This window comes from Diadema antillarum, unplaced genomic scaffold (assembly GCF_040938485.1).
Source record: "Diadema antillarum isolate AM-2024a unplaced genomic scaffold, OU_Dant_1.0 seq00002192_RagTag, whole genome shotgun sequence".
NCBI classification, from domain to species: domain Eukaryota; kingdom Metazoa; phylum Echinodermata; class Echinoidea; order Diadematoida; family Diadematidae; genus Diadema; species Diadema antillarum.
In genome coordinates this window covers 122,458-144,026 of record NW_027272829.1, presented here as the reverse complement: position 1 = coordinate 144,026, position 21,569 = coordinate 122,458, and the positions used below count along the sequence as shown (strand labels likewise).

General features: G+C 37.5%; 1 pseudogene; it reads left to right on the top strand.

Moving 5' to 3' along the window:
• Positions 1–21,569, top strand: part of LOC139714212 (unconventional myosin-XV-like) — a 145,900-nt pseudogene that overhangs the window by 31,175 nt on the left and 93,156 nt on the right.

Here is a 21,569-nt window from a genome sequence, read left to right as displayed (position 1 = left end):
TGTGGTATTCTTTTATAAAACACATTCAACACTTGGAAGCTGATTTGATATTAATGTTATACAAAAACTGTATGTTTTCAAAACAAAACCAAAGGAAGTTATTTCATCTCTCTCTCTCTCTCTCTTTAGAAGTATTATGAACATTTCTATTGTATGTTGAAAGAGACATCATGACACCTAAATATTATTGAAAATGTGTTGTTACTTTATTTGTCTTTCTCATGAAAGAGTTACATGGTTTTTTTTTTTAAGCTTAATATTTTGGTAAACATTAGCTGTTCTATCCTAGGATGTCATATGATGCCAGATATTTCATAATGTATAGGTAGTTAGTTTTATGACGGTTAATTCTATGATACCTGATTATATTCTTGCAGGAATACACCATTGATGAACCTCGAAAACTGCTCAGGATCCGACATGACCAGATCGAGATTGAGAGCATCCCAGATATGGTTGAACTCAGGTGAACTTTTGGTTTTATTCTAACTTGTTCACAAAAACATCAACTTTTGAACACCTCAAATTTTTGATTGAATATAATCATACATGTTCAAGTTTGTACAAATATGGAATAAAGCACACATCCACCCATTTCAACTCTAGGTATTCAAGGGATGGATTTCTTTTGAGTGCCAATTTGTGGACTGAATATGATCACTGTGCACATTACTGAGATTTGCCATTGTTCCTGCACCAACATATTGGGAGCCCTTTATGTTGTAATTTTATCAGCATATGTTTAGGTTGGTGGTTAAAACAGGTTAGCATGGAATATGTTTAAATCTGCTAGTGAATCCAGCTTTTGATCAACATTCTCTGCAAGCTACAAAGTTCCCTTCCATGCATTTTTCAATGTTTTTGACAATTCACCTTCCATGACTTCATGAACGATGCAAAGTATATAATTATTTTGATGTGCCTATTCAACAAATAGACACATTGGATAACTGTTTGTTGACTGATATTCCAAACGCACACTTCCACAACATCAAGCAAAAATCTATCCTTGTAGATACATGTAGTCCCTTTACCCACCCTTTCTGAAGCAGAACACGCCAATAGTTTTACAAAGAACGTAGAAAATAAATGACAAATACTTCAATACTGCACAATGTATGTGTACATATATGTACAGACACATGCAACATACAAATGTCTATATCTCCCTCTGCCCTCTGTCTTTCTTCATTGGATAGTACAGTAATATTGTCGCCTTCCTGTAGACAAGACATTGTGCAAATCTGTAAAAAGACAGTCTAGCAATAATTGTCAGAATGCTCAGTTTGTGTTCATCTGTTCCAGCATTTGTCAATAGGCTGCAAGCTTTTTGTGCAGCATGTGTTGGTTATCATGCTGTGATGCTGATTGCTGTGTCATAAAGCCATGCAGTCTGTTTACAGGCGTTTTGTGCTACATATCTGCCATACCCACTGGAATCCATCTCACCTGTTGCCTGCTAACACAGCTAGGCGCAAATCAGGGTGATAATTAACATACATGTATTTACTCTACGGCTGCACGTGTAACATGCATGTGTACATAACCTACAGATGCGTCTTGCTACATGTGTACAAAATGAGGAGGGTTGAGAAAAAAAAAAGATTGCGGTGGTCATGCTTCTACATGTAATCAATAGGGCAAATACATGTTATTATTTTGAAATTGGACTCTGCTAGCTTTTCTGCTTTATCTCTCTCTTTTTTTTTGGGGGGTGGGGGAGGAACTGTATCATGATGATCCATGTTGAGGTCATATTCAAGTACAATATGTATACCTGTGACTAGGGATTATAGGAGAAAAGGGTCAGACAGAAGTAACTGAGGACAGTACATATTACCACTGTGCCGTGGGTGGACTGGGAGGGAAAATTTTGTTAAACTGCGGATGGATGATTTAACATCAAATCAGTGCATAGTATTCTTATTACACTTTCAGCTGACTTGTATAACTACATCTGTTGTAATTTCCTTCTCTTCTTCTCTGCTTGTTGGATTGGGAGGAGCATACATATATACATTATATATATGTACATATATTTTTTTTTCTTTTTCCAGGTAGGCCTAATGTGAAATGTGTACTTATAATGATGTATATTGTACAGGTGGATAAAAGACAGTAAACAAAGTGTTGACCTGGCACTTTTTTTGAAATATTTTTGCTTGAATCACACAACATGTTTATGTAGAGGAGAAGCTAGGATGTGTTGCCACACCCATTATCATGTATATAATCCTGTTCAAATATTATTCCAGGGACCTGCACGAAGGTTCTATATTGTTCAACCTACACACGAGATACGAGAAGGGGCTCATATATGTAAGTCCAGTAGGCCTGATCCAGCCTGTCATCCGTCTTGTCTGATTTGATTTGTACCTTTAATAATGATTTCAATGTACTGTTTTTTTCTTGCTCATAATCAGTAACAGTATATGCATTTATCGAATGTTTACTTTTAGAGTCTTCTGCAGTTTTGATATGCAAGTGATATGGTACTGTCTATAAACTTGCCGCCTGTAGCCTGAACAAGAATTTGTTCTGAGATGATGCCACTTGAAGATTCATAACAAATTTGATAAACCAACAAACTTTACTTTCTACTCTGACTTTACACAGAGTGTCACTGAGGGAGATTTGAAAAAGTGCAATAAGATAAAAAACAGAGAAAGTATGGGACGTACAAGTTACATATTTATGAAAATCAAAATACAATGGGTTCTCATTTAGTAGAATTGAAAGACGTAGTAAAACTATAGAGGGGATGGTGAAGTTTACTGCAGATGAATGTCATTGGAATGAACGAAATATGGAAAAGGAAATAGGAATCATACAAAATAGCTCATTGAAAGTACAGCTTGACGGTCATTGCTGTGGAATTATCAATTTTGATGATGTTTTGCAGCTGGTGACTTTGTGCAGCTGAACCAAGAGAGAAACGGGAGGGGAAAAAAGAGGGAAATTCAAATTGGATAGACACAGAAAGAAGTGTTAAGTTGATAAAGGGAAGTAAAATTACAGAAAGGAGAACTACTGTAGTGGCAATACTTACATTTCATTTTCATGTATGACTCAGGAATGATCAAGAATAGTTGAATATCCAAACAGTAAGAATCAATACAACAAATTGAACAAAATCAAAATTTGCTGTGTCCCTACCAACAGACATACACCGGGAGCATCCTTGTTGCCCTCAACCCATACAAACTCTTCGACGACATCTACAACATTGAAACTGTCCGACGATATGAGGGCCAGCTGATTGGACACCTCCCTCCGTAAGTCCACAACACTTTTTTTTCACGTTTTTATGAGTGTTTGTAGCTGGCATGCTACATTCATGCAGCCCCTCAGACCCTTTCAGAAATGGTTTAGAATGGGTTGGTTGATCTGAAGAGTACTGTCAGAATTGCCTATAAATTGGTTTTCAAGCTCTCACAGGCGATGGCTTGTGGATGGGGCATACATGTAACTGTATTTGGTTTCACATCCTTATGTATTTCATTCAAATTAATGTATTCTTGTGTCGAGTTGCTTTTATTGCGACTAATTGACAAATTGCCTTTCGTCGACATTTACGTCAATGAAGGGCAATTTGTCAGTCAGTTGCAATATATTTTGACTAACTAATTTTATAAGAACATACAACAGCTTATGAAGTGTCATCACATCACTTCAGTGATGTGCAGCGCTCGCGAACGGACGTGTCTGCTCGGAGCTCCGTTTTTTAATTTCTGAATGATTATTTTTTGTTAACTTATTCGTCACCTTTTGGTGTTTTTAAACCTGCATATATTAAAATCCGCGTATTTTAATTCATCTGTGAGTCTTGCGGTGTTATTTTCAAATTTTATCTGTGGATGGAGCACCCAAAAGTTTGAGGAAACTGAGGAACACGGTCAATGTGCATTTGAACACACTTCTCCACGCTACTCAACATACGACCCACGCCACGCTGCGGCGGTGAAACGCACGTGTTCCTACGACACGTCCTACTGCATCAACCCTTGCCTCGGAGTTTTAACCAGCGTGTACAACTTGTGTTTTAAGACTGAAATCATTTTTAACGAATTGCAATCCATTATCATCGTTCTTCATCACATCGTGAAGGATTGTTTTTCATCGGTTTTGTCATCATATTTGTGTATATTTTATGAGAAATCACTCCTGATTCATTTGGCGGGATATCAGCAGCCATTTTGTTTTCTACGCCTACTACAAGTTACAACGTGTACCTAATTTCAGTGGCGGGAACCTCGGCAGTCATTTTGTCTCATGTCGGCTACAGTGGGAATTTGGAAGGATTAGAAGCCTATTGAAGTATTCGGCAAACCAAAAGGAGAAGGAGTATATCCAGAGCAATTTTGAGCACCGAGAAGTTTCACAGCAAGAAGGGAAGTACACTCATTCATTCCTCCCTTATTGAAATTAGAATTATTCGAACAATTGATATTGTTATCGATATCAGATTTAAAGTCTCTGACTGATTGTCGACATTTATCTGCTTTACTTAGATGTTAAAGCGAGCATCAACAGTTAGACTCAGAATTCGCAGACTTATTATATCGGCTCAGATTATCTGACGTTTCTACCAGGAGATATTCAGCAGTTCACTGAACTTTGTCTGCCTATTAAAGAACTTCAGACGCTTTTTCTCGACAATGACAATGTATGACATCAATACCTGCAGCAAATCCAAGAACCTATGGGTTCTTGTAGCAGTTATTTTTCTCCTCTTTACAACAAACCTAGGACTACAAAATTTTGCTGGCCATAGTCCAGCTCTGAACCTCAGTACTGACATCAGTCATAACCAGAAGAGTCACTCCTCATACCTGTTGCTGGTTTTTGTCAGTTTTTTACCCTTTGATTACCTTGCTGACTCGGTACCCAACCCCTACACATCTCATGATTTCAGCAATAACATGTCCACACACACTCGTGAATGTGGCTTTACTGTCGTCCTTTACATAGACGAGAGATTCTGTCAGTCTTTACAGGCACATGATTTGTCCAAGATAGTATGTTTTGATCACAACCCAGTGAAGAACAGGTTTAAGATAAAAGGTCTTCACATCACTACTCCCTCTTTTGCAATTGTGAGCACTCACATTTTCCACCTTCAAAAGTCCAACTCTTTTTTCATTCTATGCAAGATGTCATTGATGTCTCAGATGCTAGTCATTTTGTCCTCCTCAGGGGACATACATCCCAACCCAGGCCCGAAGTGTAAATGGCCATGTGGTATTTGTGGCAAAGCAGTCAGATGGAATCAAGAAGACATTCAGTGTGACCATTGTGAGCAGTGGCTCCATAGAGACTGCATACCTATGTCCCCTGGCATGTACCAAATTCTTTCAGAACACTCCCAGCTTTCATGGTGCTGTTGTACATGTGGCATGCCCTCTTTTAGCTCTAGTCTGTTTTGGACCTCTGGAACTAATAGTTTTATTCATGATAATAGTTTTGCAATATTGTCCAGCCCAGAGCTATCAAACAACAACTCTGATTCTGATTATAGCCATTTATCAGATTCACCATCTTCCAGAAAGAATAGCTCTGTAGGAGAACCTGTATCTTCATCCACACCTAGTAAACCCAGTAAGAAACAAAAAAGGTCCTTCTCAGGGCCAAGTCATCATTCTAGGCAAACAGCTGATCAGAATAAATTGCGATTATTAATACTCAATTGTCAAAGTATTTTTGGTAAAAGAGCCGCCTTTGCTGAACTTGTTCACTCTTCAGACCCCCATATCATTGTTGGCACTGAGTCTTGGTTAAACCCAAGCATAAAGAATAGTGAGTGTTTTCCGGAGAATTATACAGTGTATAGGAAAGACAGAGAGAGGGGAAAAGCAGGAGGAGTATTTATAGCAGTAAGGAATGATCTCATCTCCACTCATTTAATCTCTTTGGATGTAGATTGTGAACTGATATGGATTTCACTGCAGATGGTGAACTCCAAACAAATCCACATTGGGTGTTTTTATCGCCCACCGAGTAAGGGTTCAGACCCTATCAAGAAACTCAGGGAATCCTTGTCTAGGATAGATTTCAGTAAAAACCCTATAGTATGGGTAGGAGGTGACTTTAATGTCCCAGACATTGATTGGTCCAATCTGTGTAGAAAGCCTGAACACCACTGCGTGTACCCCCAGGAACTGACCACAGAGCTTCTCGATTTAATCCACGATTTCTCACTCACTCAATTGGCTTACGAACCCAATCACAACCAGAAGACGAGATCAGGCAATGTTAGAAATATCCTGGACCTACTTCTCGTAACAAACCCTGGCTGTTTTGCACCAATTGTAACAAAAGCAGGAATATCTGATCATTTCAATATGATAGCAGAAATTTCTTTACGCCCAGTTCTCCATAAAGCAAAACGTAGAAAGATTTATTTATGGGATAAAGCAGATACATTTAATCTCAGAAAGGATATGGAAAATTTCTTTCAAGTTTTCCAGGCCAATTATGCACATAAGACAGTGGAGGAGAACTGGAACGCATTTAAGGAAGCTATTTATAGCAGTGTTGATTCAAATGTTCCTTCAAGGTATAAGAGTACTCGATTTAATCTTCCTTGGATAAACGGAACCCTCGAGCGATTGATTAGAAAGAAAAATAGGGCGTTTTATAGTGCCAAAACAGATGGATCCCATCGGAACTGGTGCCGTTATAGGCAGCTTCGTAAGCAAGTCCAAAAAGAACTTCGAAAAGCTGAACAACATTTTTTAGGAACAACAGTTTTTGACTCACTCACTTCTAACCCCAAGAAATTTTGGTCTTTTATTAAGCAAAAGAGGCATGACACAAATGGTATATCGGCTTTATACTCCAAGGGAAAACTAGCCGATACAGCTCGTGAAAAAGCTGAAGTCTTAAGTGATCAATATCAATCAGTTTTCACTAAAGAAGATTTGATTAATATTCCTCATATGGGACAGAGACAAATCCCAACAATATCAGATTTGATTATTTCTACAGAAGGTATTATGAAACTTCTTAAGAACTTAGATGTGAATAAAGCTTCTGGCCCAGACGGCATTTCTCCCAAATTTCTCAAGTTATGTGCTGCACAAGTAGCACCTATATTGCAAGTCATATTTACGCAAAGTCTTCGGACTGGCACGCTACCCCGAGATTGGAGACAAGCTAATATAAATGCTCTGTATAAGAATGGTAGTAGATCCGACCCAGCCGACTACAGGCCGGTATCCCTCACATCCACCTGCTGCAAAGTCTTAGAACATATCATTTATCGCCACATTATGAGCCATCTGGAGGATAACAATATCGTCAGTAACACACAACATGGATTCAGATCCAGACGGTCGTGTGAGTCCCAACTGATTACAACAATTCATCATATTTTCTCCTCTGTCGAAACCATTAAGCAAGTTGACGCTGTTGTGTTAGACTTTGCAAAAGCGTTTGATACTGTACCACATCAGAGGCTCCTTCATCGCCTCAAGTATCTTGGAATCCAGGGCTCATTACTTTCATGGATTTCACAATTTCTAACAGAAAGGGAACAAACAGTCGTAGTCCAAGGGTCATCCTCAAGACCCGTTCATGTTTCTTCAGGAGTGCCCCAAGGCACTGTTCTGGGCCCATTGCTTTTCTTATCATATATTAATAACCTCCCTGAACAAGTTTCATCCAACGTCTGCCTATTCGCAGACGATTGTGTAGTTTACCGTCCCATTAAGACACATAAAGATTGTGTCATACTTCAACAAGATCTACGTACCTTAGAGACTTGGGGAAAAAAATGGCAAATGAAATACAAGCTGGACAAATGCAACGTTATGCGCTTCACAAGGAAGTCTCGTCCCATTCATCACACGTACACCTTAGCCGGTCACCAGATAGAAACAGTGTCCAGTCACAAATACCTAGGAGTTGTCTTATCAGACAATTTAAAATGGAATAGACATATTGATATAACTACAACCAGAGCAAGCAGCATGATTGGCTTTCTCCGTCGTAATCTACATAATGCACCGAGAAATGTTAAATTACAAGCATACAAGAGCCTAGTGCGTCCCCACTTGGAGTATTGCTGTACAGTATGGGACCCCTTCACTCAACGTAACATCTCCAAGATTCAAGCAGTACAAAATAGAGCAGCCAGATTCATCTGTAATGATTACAAGTGGCAATCTTCCGTCTCCGGAATGATAAAGGATCTCAAACTTCATCCACTCCCAGAACGACGCAAGCTTTTAAGGCTATCAACATTTCATAAAATAAAGCACGGCAATATTGATTTAAATCTCGAGGATTATATCAGTCCTGCTCAAGCACCGAGAGGTATGACAACCCGAAGTTATCATCCGGATAATTACTCTACTTTACACGGTTCCTCAACTGCTCTCGCCAACTCCTTCTTCCATAGAACAGCGAAGGATTGGAATAATCTGCCGAGTAACATAAAGCAGATTCATAAATTTGACACATTCAAAGAAGCGCTCCAGCGTCACCTCCGTTGTGATTAGCTGCACATCACACACCACAGTGCTGAGTGATACTCTATCCAGAGTTTTTCAGCGTATTCATCCAGATCCAGATCCAGAAGTAGGGTGTCTGTTTTTCTGCTCTTATAGTACATAAACAGCAAAGCCAGAAATCTTGAATACATGTCAACAAAAGGTGATGGCTGTTTTAACTGCCTCTTTGAGAGTATCTGTATTTGCCTTATACTCCCATTCCACAGAGATTTTCTCTCATCGGTCACTCTTCGGAAGCAAAGTTTATTGCGTCTGGTCACCCACCAAAGTGTATCTGATCACAGTCCGATGAATCCGACTTGTGTTGGTCAACTATCAGGTCAGTGTCAGACATGTCGGACGGTGATCCGATGAGGCAAGATCGTCCAATGAAGATCATGATGAAGACCACACGTCTGACACTCACCTGATAGTTGACCAACCAGTTTGGATTCATCAGACTGCAATCCAATACACTTTGGCGGGTGGTCGGATGCAACAAACTCTGCTTCCGATGAGTGACCGATAAAGAAAAAATCTTTACGGAATGGGGGTATTACTCCTGCCTTTCCCCATAAACATAAAGGATTGCACAGTCAGCCAGTACCCCATAGTGTGATAGTGTTGTTTAAAAAAAACAAAACATGTTTTGTCTTCAAAGCCTGTACAAGGACACCAGACTTTTAATGGTAATGGTATCTGGATCTTGGCTCACCATCACGCTAGTCTAGCTGAACTTTGGATAGTATTCAAGGTGATTAATAGTCTTATGGATTTACGTGTAGGCCAATTCATGACCACAATATACAAAGTGTGGGTGTGTCATGCCTATGGAAATGTCCCCTTGCTCCAACCTCACTTCCCCTCTATTCTCCTGTTCCATGCTGTTACGAGTTACAAGTCACAAAAGGGGCGTGTCATTCTCTAATGAACACACACTCCCCTCCCTTTGTTCCTTCACAGTCACCTGTTTGCGATAGGGAGCGGGGCATACCTGCGAATGACTCAGACCAAACAGAACCAATGCATAGTAATCAGTGGAGAAAGTGGTTCCGGTAAGACCGAGAGCACCAAGCTGATCATGCAGTACCTGGCCGCGGTCAACAAGGCTTCCAGTAACCTCATCACAGAACAAGTAAGCTCACCCCCTCCCCCACCATCCTTAAAACTTCAAACAAATGACAAAAAAACAAAGTGAAATTTTTACTTCCTTGCTAGCAGTAGGGCTTACACATGCAGACCAAGTTCCGTGCCAAGAAATGCAAAAACTTTGTGATACTCTACAGATCAGAAAAGAAAATTTATGGAGTTAGCCTAAATCATCATACACTTTGCTCAATCAAAGACACAAGAAAATTGTACCAAGATGAAGAAAAATCAAACTGCAGTTCTTTTTACGCATAGTGTTATGACAGTGAAGCAATTTCACTGAGTTCTATGTTTATTCATATACTATATAATTATGTTTCACATACTCAGAATATGTATTTATGCTTGTTCTGTCATATAAATCAGTTACAATCTACCTGGGAGTTTTAATTGTTGACCAGATAATTCTAAATTTCAGGAACACAAACTTCATCAGTACTTTTGCTAGCCACGTTGGCATCGAAGGGAAAATCAATCCTGATATCATTTTGCTTTGTATGAAAACAAACAAATGAGAGAAGTAGTTGAATGAAATTTTGAGGAAAATTAGACATTCACACACACACACACACACACACACACACACACACACACACACACACACACACACACACATAATTTGTCAAAGTCTTCATTTTTGTCAAATATTTGTGCACGGATATAACTTATCCATTGAGGTGAACATATAAAAAAAATGTATTACACTAATTAGGCCTAAATACCAACAGCAGGCCTGAAGATTTTTATTCTTTATCTTTTTTTTGGGGGGGGGTGGGGAAATGAAAACTGATGGATTCTTTTGCACAAACTGGCCGGAGAGCTGCTCAATACCTAGGTTTCACAGAGTTGCCAGTTTGCCTCACTCTATAAACCTTTTACAACTCAGGCGACTTTTTTTAAAATGACTTCTCAACATGGCTATCAAATGTTGGCAATAGACAATTACAAACCAAAGCAATAAAGCAACAACTGCATAAGTATTACGTCTATGAAAGTTAAATATCATATCTATTCCAAATTATAAATTGAGTGTTTGAATCTTTTTGATAAGACACTGTAAACAATCATGGAGATACACAAATCACAAGCAATACAAAACCACGAAAACAACATATACCTCTACCCCTTATGTGGCTGTTCTTGGAAGTTGATGCACAGTGTTTGACGTCGTGTTCTTGCATGTACTGTATCTGATAAGTAAATGTACTAATCTTTTATGATGTAATGCAAATAATGTATGGAATTTGATATAATACCATTAAACCAACACCACAAAGCACCCACATACGTATTCTGCTTCCTGACGTAAATGTGGCTGTTCCGAGAATATGAATGGAAAGTTAATTTGTACACGGTGAGGTAGTGTGTTCAATAAAGGAAAATAAACATACATTATATTACTTGCATGGAAATGGCTCCTCTAATATAAAATCATTTTGTATTATTTTTGAAACATCAGTACATGTATAATATGTATGTGAGGTCTGTGTTTCATGATTATATTATCTTCACTGTAAAATGGAGAGAAAAGTAGGGCAAAGTTTGTATGCAAATTTATTCATTTCTATTTTTAGTGGGACATTTACAGGAGACCCATTACATTACAGAGTAATCAGAAACATTTGCATTGTTAAAGCAAAATACGAACATTATTATTCTTTTGGTATACATTTGTGGGATAACAGTTTTAAAGTCCAGCCATTGTAAGTAATGAAGTCATGTGTAAGCACATTGAAGCAGTTTAAGGCCCCTTATAAATTGCTATCTAAAGTTTTTAGGTCATAGATAAACATGAAGTGGATTAAAGGGACAGAGTAGGTGGCTGCCAATTTTGTGCTGTCTCGCTGATGTAAACAAATTTCCATCACATGTACAGCTTTATGCTGCCTCCTCATCATGGAAAGTGATATATTTTCAGAAGATTAGAGTTCTGTGGGCTGTTCCTCTACCTTTAGAATCTTAGATTGAAAAAGAGTTTAGACCAGCTTGGAGAAAGAGCATTTAACCATAAAAGATAAAATGACATCACAACTTACTGTCAAAGGTCACACGATTAGAGTGATTCAGGATAGGGCTGACTTTAACAATACCATGATTTTTATCTGAACAACTAATACAGATTATGTTATCAATACAACTCACTGCTGTACTCATGCAGGTTTGGCTATCTCGTGTAGAGTGCTGTATACGTGCCAGTAGTCCTACAGCACATGAAAGTTATATATATATATTTTTTTTTGTAACCTACAATCAGTACAAGTGTAATGATAACAGGCGTTAAATGCTTGCGTCTGATCAATGATTGCGTGCTGCAGTGATAGTCAATATTTTCATTATATAAAATAGTTTTATTTTGTTTTTTGTTTTTGTTTTCCGACACAGTAACTCTCTGTGTGTCGCATGAATTTCTTGTCCAGGTATTTGTGCAAAACATGTGTACATTTGAAAGATTGGCACATATAAGGTCAAAAAAAGTTTTGGATTGTGTTCATCTCAATAATTTCATTTATTTATTTATTCATTTGTGTGTGTGTGTGTGTTTTTGTGAATGTGTACTGAGTGCTTCACAAAATTGTTGGTACATGGTCTTTAAAATCCTGTACTGCCACAGATTCTTGAGGCTAACCCACTTCTTGAAGCCTTTGGTAATGCCAAGACAACGCGCAATGACAACTCCAGTCGCTTTGGCAAGTTCATTGAAGTGTTCTTCAACAGGTACGTGCATGGCAGGTGTTATGTGTGAAGTTGCTTGTTGCATACACTGCAGATGAGGTAAATTCTGTGCAAATTAGGAACAACTGTTGCTTAACAGTATATGTCTTGAGTATATCAAATGAAACTTCACACAAGTTGCTGGGCTTAACATCAAACAAACATGAAGTGAAGTGCTTTAACAGGATCAGACATGTGCAGCATTAATGTTCAGTATTTGGTTACTAATGTAACATCACATAATGATATCCATCTCACAGTGAAACATAATTCCTGCATCTTTCACATATCACAAAGGATTCACGAGATAATATTGAAGTTCTTGAGGGGTTTCCACCAAAGATTCACCACACATTACAGCTAATCGGCCTGCTGTATATACCAATAGAAATGCCAGTTCATCAGATTGCTAACGTACCATTCATGTTGTCAGAATTATGTAAATAACTTATTACCGGTACATCTTACAGATTGCATACAGTATAATTTCACAGTGATTGCATGTACAGTCATTTTTCTTAAATATGCTATACATTACCTACATGTGATTTATGCAACTGTTCTGGTTTCTGTGTATATACGTATATGTTTGTACAATGTATACATTAAAAAAAATGAGAGAACAAATGAAAGTGGCTTGGTTGAAAAGGATACAACAGAATATACACGAAGATTCTGTGAAATGCAATTTATAGCAAGAAATATTGTCCTTAAGTTGCCGTCTTTCAACTCTTTGTTTTGCAATCTGTATCCCTGCATGTAAATGCACTTTTTACAGTCCCTGTGAGCTCATTATTCAACACCTGTCTTTGAAAAGAATTTACCTTGTATGGTGTGACATACCTAATTAGTCCTGCTGATAGAATTTCTGTTTGCTAGAAAACTCGTCACACCACCAGATGTATCGTAAGTTCTGTAATTCAGTTCTGTCTGCAGCCAGTCCAACAAATAATCTGTAGATTTTGATCAACTGAAATACCACAGCACTGTACATAGCTGATAGGCACATAACAGTTGGACAGATTTGCTACTGCTGGAAATTTTGTGCTGTGTCAATCTTTATACATGTAACACCAAATCTATTGCAACATGTCAGAAGTAGAATTATGTTCTTTGAAGACAAAAAAAAAAAGAATTCAAAAGACGTTCCAGACAATTTAGATAATTCACTTCATGTAATACATAAATCGATAGTGCCATGTGTAGATTTGTGGAATTTATTGTGGTCCTTGAGCTGATGAACTAATACAGTACTCCAAAGAGCCCCCTCCCCACAAAAAACAACCCCTCCCCCAAAAACAAACAAACAAACACTGAACAAGGATGATGACATTGCAGCAATGTAATTCCATCGCAATACTACTTGCTTAACAAATTAACCTGTATAGAATTCATACATATGCTATTTCTTCTTTTGTTCCACTTCCTTGAGCACCAAATCATGCATTCTTATGTGAAGCTATTATGCCATCACCCTTGTACTTTTGTTATGAATTTTAAAAGCATTCTGTTTCCTCACCCCAATAACCATGAATCCTGACATTCTGTACCCAGTATAGCCAATTTATAGATGAGTATGTCTAAAAATCATCAGGTGGCATGGTCTCCTTTAATCCTGAGTTTAGCTCAATATTGGCTGATCAGATGCACAAGTTTGTTTTAATAATAAAAAAAAAAAACAATTCCCAAAGAGTTTGGGATGGATTGTTGATGAGATAGCGAGTTGAGATGTGCGGTGGACATGTTTTCCAAACATCAATTACGGTTAATCGCAAGTTACCGCACATTATCGTTAACATTGAATAACATTGACACACACTGGCGACCAATTGAAGCACACACTGTGCGTAGTAATTGTGGATGACATTATGAAGAGAATTTATGATGTTGGATGGACTGTCAGACTTTGCCCATCATAATTCCAATGTTCCATCTATAAAGAATTAATTTGCATCAAATATAATTATCCCTTCCAGCTGCCATGTCATTATCACGACACGGGTAAGCTATTAACTGATGGTCGTCCAGTGCAGTGCTTGTGCTTGCATTTATGGTTGCACTGGCCCCCTTCATACCACGTCGTGCCGAATGCCATGTTGTTTTGCTTGTTAGCATGATCAATATTAGAAACTTTACCCCCCCCCCCCAGAAAAAACACAAACAAAACACAAACAAAACAAAACAAAACAAAACCCACTACTGTACTATTACTTCGTCAGAGTGAGTAAACCCACTTAAGAAAAGTTCAAGTGCATTGGGTTTGAATATCATTATCATTTTTCAACTATGATATATCTGTAGATTTACACAATGTGCGTTGCAGTAAGAATGCCTTTTTTGTGCAACAATTAATCTTACCCCTTCCCCCTCCAAACACAGAGACTGCCTCCATAAACTTAATAGTTCAAGCATTCACTATATGCGAATGGTAATTATTACATGAATTATGATTATCGTTCATGGAAGGATTTGGGTTTACATGGTTGTGTTTACTGATTCCTTTGGTTTCTATTGCTCTCGCCCATCAACGTTAAAACGAGAAAAACCACTATTTGTGAAAGAATTTGGGTTGTTATATTATCTCATCTCCTCATTATCCAAGGCTTAGATACATGAAGACGAATGATAATATCAACAATAATTGTTGACATTATTACCATCTATCATTGTAGTCCAGATCCCTTTTATGACTTAGTATCAGTGGTCGGAGGGGGTCAGGATTACAATTTTATGCAATCATGTCTCCTTGGCCTCCTGTATGACTCATTTGAATTAGAATCCATTGTTAATTGTTGTTTGGTAGCCCTTTATTTTGCAGTCATTTGCATCATAGTAATTACTTAATTTTGAGGGTGACCAATGTATGTAAGAAAATCAATGGCTGTTAGTCAATGAACCACAATATGATGTCTGATCTCAATTTTTTTAAATTATTTTTGTGCCAAAGATTTTTACATCATTAAAACAATACTCTTCCACAAAAAGATCGTACAAACCGCTCTCACTGTCTCTGACTCATCTAATGGCCAGAAATGCACAGAAATTATCTCCCATGGTATAGATTGTATTTGTATTCATAATTTTAAAAAAAGGGGAAAATCATCAGATATCTATCATTGGAATTCTTAAGATATTACCTGATCATTGCATTTTGACTGTATTTTTCAGTGGAGTTATCAGTGGTGCTAGATCAACTGAGTATCTGGTGGAAAAATCAAGAGTGGTCAGACAGGTAAGTTATATCTTTACTGAATATACATATTTGTGCTCCAGATGTTTGTATATATATATCTTGATAATGTGTATACTTTTCCTGTAATATAGAAGAAAACATTTACAGGTGTATTTATAGATTTTTGATGACCATTTGGTTGACACAAGGTATTTTTTCTCTTTACTTGGTGGGTCAAAGTGACTTCCCACCCCCCCCCCCCAAAAAAAAAAAGAAATTGGAACTTCCCCAAATCTTTGGTAGATATGACATTGTTGACTCATCATGTAAATCCATCTGTATTAACATTAATTATACGATTAACATTTTTTTATCGGTAGTTTCTATCCCAAACTCACATTTTAGAATTATTTTGAATCACTGAAGCTGGGTTTTGTTTCATCTGCAAATGGTGAATAGTGCCTTTAGAATAGGTTTTATAGGTGAGTCCATTTGAATTGAGTTATGCATCCTTTGAAAGCTTAAAGTCCGCTCTGTCAGAATCCACCCTTAGCTCAAAATTCATGTCTGGTGACTTTTTGTTGGTTTTGTGATGAAGGGTTCACATATGTAACTTAAATTGCCAAGTTTTGTAGTCAGGATAAATAATAGTGATGATACTAATAATGATTGTAAATGCACTATAAATCTTTTATTTTGCTGTGAATTTCTAAGGCCCCTGGGGAGAGGAACTATCACATCTTCTACCAGATGCTGGCTGGGATGTCCATCGGTGAGAAGGCCAAGTACGAGCTCGGCCAGGCAGAACGCTACCACTACCTCAACCAGGGCGGCAGCTCCCGCCTACCCACCCGCAACGACGCTGACGACTTCATGCGCACAGTGTCCGCCATGGAGGTGCTGAACTTTGACCCCAGCAAGCAGGAGACGGCCTTCAGCATCCTGGCAGCCATCTTGCACTTAGGAAACATGTCCATGGACTACTCCAAGGTATTGTCTGGTTTAATGTCATACAAGTGTGAATGTATTAAATGAAATGAAGCATTAATTATTCCCAAACATATTTATAGATATTGATATATTACATATAGTATTCAATTTCTGTTTTAAAAGAATTCAATTTCGGTTTTATTATAAAAACACCAAATTAAAGTCTGAATACTAACCATATTTTGTTTACACCAAATTTGACGAAAGAATGAATAATTCAGTTATACAGCAGAGAGACATAGAGAAAAAAATAAAGCAAACTAGCACTTTATACAAGAACTTATTCATATTGATCTCTCCCCCCCCCCCCCCCCCCGAACAAAATACCACACTATATAACATTATCATAAAAATCAATAACGTGCAGTATATATACCAATTACTATAGATATAATCACATTCCTTAGAAACATGTTATTTGTATACAATATCTATTTACATTGTAGTTATTATATTTACAGTGTTATTTAATTTGTATTTTACTCAGCTTTAAATAAACATGCACTTCACATATCAAATGAGTAGATTTTATAAGTTCATCATGTAATGAATTGTTTAAACCAAAAAAAGAAGAATGAGAAATAAGCTTGAAAACTTGATGTGTTTGAACTTCAGCCTGATATATATATATTTTTTTAAATGTTGCTTCATATTCCAATTTCCCCCAAGGACAAGGGTCGAGCCGAGAGTGTGGAGGTCACCAACGGTGCTGCCCTGTCGGCTGCTGCCCGTCTCTTACAGCTGGATGAGCGGCAGTTAGAGGGCGCCATCTTGTTTAAAGTCACGGTGAGTGACGCAACAAGCATGTCTTTCTCTCCAATACCATAATGCAGATACAAGTAAACCATGTATACATGTAGGTTGATCAAATAACAGTGAACGATTAGATAAAATATGATCATTTGACAGTGGAACATTTTGCCATATTCACCGATGAAGGGCAGAACATTTTGATATGCTCACCTCTGGGAGATCGTTTTTGTGTATCCATACACAAAAAGCAAACATTACCATGTAACAAAATATATTTGATCCCAGGTCATTCAATGAAAACAAAAATTCTTCTTCTCTGCATTGCTGAAAAGAAAAGAAAAGGAAAAAAAAAACAAGCAATGATTTCTAATGCACTCAGAAATGTTATCTAAGGAAACTGTTGAATGCCATTACAAATTTCTGTTCCCAGATTGCCCCGACTAAAAATTTATATGATATCACAGATCAAAGTTTGTCTTACCTGGGAAGGTAATCTTTTCTTTTCTTTACATACTATCTAAATTTGGCAGCATAAAACAAACCCAAATTTGAGATATTAGCAGTTTTTGGAGAAGTACAGTTTTCCCTGGGAAAAACAATATAATTTCATTGCATGCCTGAGTGACCCTGATCTTTCAATCCACTTTTCTCCCTTTTCTATAGAACTGCACCTCCTTACTCTCTATATTTTCAATCACATTTTGAATCGGTATAGATGTATAGATATCATTTTAAAGCTTAGAGCTTACTCTTTTTGACTACAGTGTATGTAATAGGTAAGTGGAAATTCATTTTGGCCTACTTTTTTGTGGGTTTTATGATGGGCTATCACAAATTACATTCCTGTGTCTCGTTTGTCGACAGGAAACCATCGGAGAGAGGATCCTAACACCAAGGACCGTGGAGCAGGCTGAGGCAGCAAGGTGAATGCAAGTTAGCCACTAGAATTCACTTTAAGGGAACCCTCATTCCCTAGAAGAGTTTACAGCAATTATTACAGTCTCTAGTGCAGGGCAGCTACCAAATTAGCTATGCGAACATTTCCAGTTGATATAACAATGACAATCCAAATGTGAACTGGCTTGTTTGATGTGAATGGCACCAGATATTCCTATTTGCATCATTAGAAAAAGAGAAGAGAAAATGAGTTTTGTAGTGCTGGTCGGTGGGACACAAAATGAAACTATGATTTCAACTTAAGCATGGAATGACGTTGCATTTTTTGCTGGCAATAAATAAAATCCTTGGGTCTTAAATCGGTAATTGTAATCCTTGTTACTGCATGTGGACCAATCTTTTTTCCCAGAGTGGATTGTCGCGAAATTGCAAGCAGTCGTGTTAATCGTTTTAATCTCAATTCCCAGGTGTACATATTTTTTGTAGTTCTACAGTGTTTATCCCTGTATAACATTGTCTGTGGATACGTTACTAAACAGAAAGGTGACTAAATTGAAGGCATTTTAATGAGGTTCATCAATGTAACAGACCTCATAAAATTGAAGAGCTCTTCCAAAGTTCAGACGATAACACGTCCCGCTCTGCTCATACAATAAGAGCTGGGAAATTTTATTACTGAAGTTAATATTTGCGTGTGTTTCACTTTGGTGAACAGAAGAATTGATAACTTTTTTACAGCTGCGTATGTGACCTATCAATGAGCAATCACATATATTCAGTATTTGTGTGTAGTTCCCACATCACTGGCTCGTAGAAACTCAGATTATTATTTTCACTGGTGAAAGTTTAAAGCATATGTATAATCCCTTGATACTTTATACGCCATATATTTAGCAAGTCTAAATTTTCGTGAATCGGGACTTCCCAACGATTTCATGAGTGTTTAAATTCACAATCGTGGAGTACTGTGCTGAACGGAGAAATGTGTACGTGTGTGTGACGTTCATATCATGTCTTTAATTCGCGAATAGCACCTGACTCGTGAAAAGCACAGTTGGTAGAGCATCGGGCTAGCATCCGGAGGTCTCGGGTTCGAATCCCAATGGAATGCCATTTTCTTTGCTCATTTTTCCACTGATGAAATAAAAACCTTGCGAAATACTTGACGTATACAGTAGATTGATAATGGATTTATATGACGTGTAATATATGAAACGACGTGTTTATGTCTGAGCCACTTACTGCAGCATGGAAATGAATCAATACTACACACTGGCATGTTTTATTCAGGCAGGGCACAAGTATGATTGACATGTAATAGGCATATCATCAAGTTCAGCTAAAGGGAGGAACATATTTTGATTAACCTGTTCCATACTGAATTCTGACATACCCATAGACTTAATACACAAGCCACCAGGTTCCCGTAAGGAACGGGTTAAATTCATGCAGTTTGATTTGGTTTGAGTCCCCACTCTCCTCCCCTCACTGCAGCCAAAATAATGTTGCAATAATTTCAAATTAAAAGCGCCCACTCTTTGTTCACGTTCACTGATATGAAGAATGTAAGGTCAAACCAACAAAGTAGTAAAATTTTCCTTAGAATTTCTCAAAATTGTGCAGAATATGATTTCTTCTTCAGTTCGTGCCACAAGAGAAATTAAGAACTTTTTTTAAAAAATTTTTTGAAGTGAAATGAAGAATTGTCGGGTCATTACATCATAGCCTCTTCATTCTTCTTTCTTTCATTGATGACCTGTTTGAATACTAATACAAAATGTATTGCTGTTCTGGGAAATCTTGTGGAAATTGCACAACGTTGTTGTTCTTGTTTACCAATTTTGATAGTATTTTCACAGTTTGTTTTTCTTTTTGGCTGTTTGCACTGACTTTACTCTTAGTGGGAAAGGTACATTGACCATTAAAAAAAAAAAAGATATTCTTTATTTGAATTTCATTCAATACCAGGATCATTTTTACAATGAAATTCATAGTTTAGGCCTTAGATGGGGTGAGTGTACAATGTAACAAATACAGAATACCTGATGAATACAAAAGTATAAATGATACACTAGAACAGCGGCAGATTGGGGGGGGGGGGGCATTTTTTTTCTAAAACAGCAGAAATGTAAAAAGACAAAATCGAGGGTACTCAAGTGATGTCTCCATTGATAGGTCTGAATGTTGTTCTCCCTTGTGTGTGCAGAGATGGGATCGCCAAGTCACTCTACACCTGCCTGTTTGCCTGGCTGGTAAGGAGCATCAACAGTATTACGGGTCAGGCGGGCAAGATGACATCCATCGCCATCCTGGACATCTTTGGATTTGAGGTATGACATTAGGGCCAAGAGGATATCTCAATCAAGCTAGATACTGAGGCAAAATATATTTTGCACTTTCATGCCACTCATGAAGCTCAGCATAACTTGCATGTTTCTGTGATATTAATATGACTAACAAAAGACATGGCGAGGGAACATGCAAGTTATCCTCGGTCTCAGGGAGGGTGTATTCCAATGTCTTTTGTTAATCATATCAGTACTCTAGTAATGATTGACAGATGAGGTCACAACCAGAATCTTGGTTGGGAAGGTTTGTTGTTGTTGTTTGTTTGTGGGCAAGTCCAAGATAAGGTCCCCTCAGAAGGCAAAATTTCATCTTCGCTCAATATTGACATGTTTGGTATCATTTTGAAGCTTATGAGTTGAAGTTTTGATTTCCATGGAGGAAAAAATGATATTATGTAAATTTATGCAAATTTCAAGGGCTTCATTTGCATAAATGTGAAACACAGCGTTACGTATGGGACATTTATAAAAATTCATATTAATTCAAAGGAAAGCAAATGATATTTGATTTATATGTGGACATAAGAAGTTCATCACATAGTTTAACTTGGTATGAAAATTTAGGGATTATGCAAATGATTATGCAAATTAGCTCGTGTCCTATCATGAGATGTCCCATACGTAACAAAATGAGGTCATTTTTTTAGGTTTTTTCTGAAATTGCTAAGGTTATTTTAATGCCCTTTTGGAAACTTCTAATTTATTGTTTAGAGAAATTAAATACCAGAGAAAAAAGAAAAAAAAGTAAAAGAAACATTTTTTATTAGGCACTGAAATAATGTTACATACGGGACAAATGCGTTACGTATGGGACATCCTCATACATATTGCATGTGAATGCATGTAGCTAGCTGGGAAGGTCTCTCAGTATACATATGGTCAATCATCCTGAAGAAAGCATCCCAACATTGTAGCTACTTTTTGAGTTATAGACACTTGAAACAATACATGAACTTGACTGAAAAATTTTCAGAAAGGGGGAGGGGAAAATGGCAAAATACACAATGAAAAATCAGCATTAAAGGGATGGTATAGTTTTTTGTAGAAATGAGGATT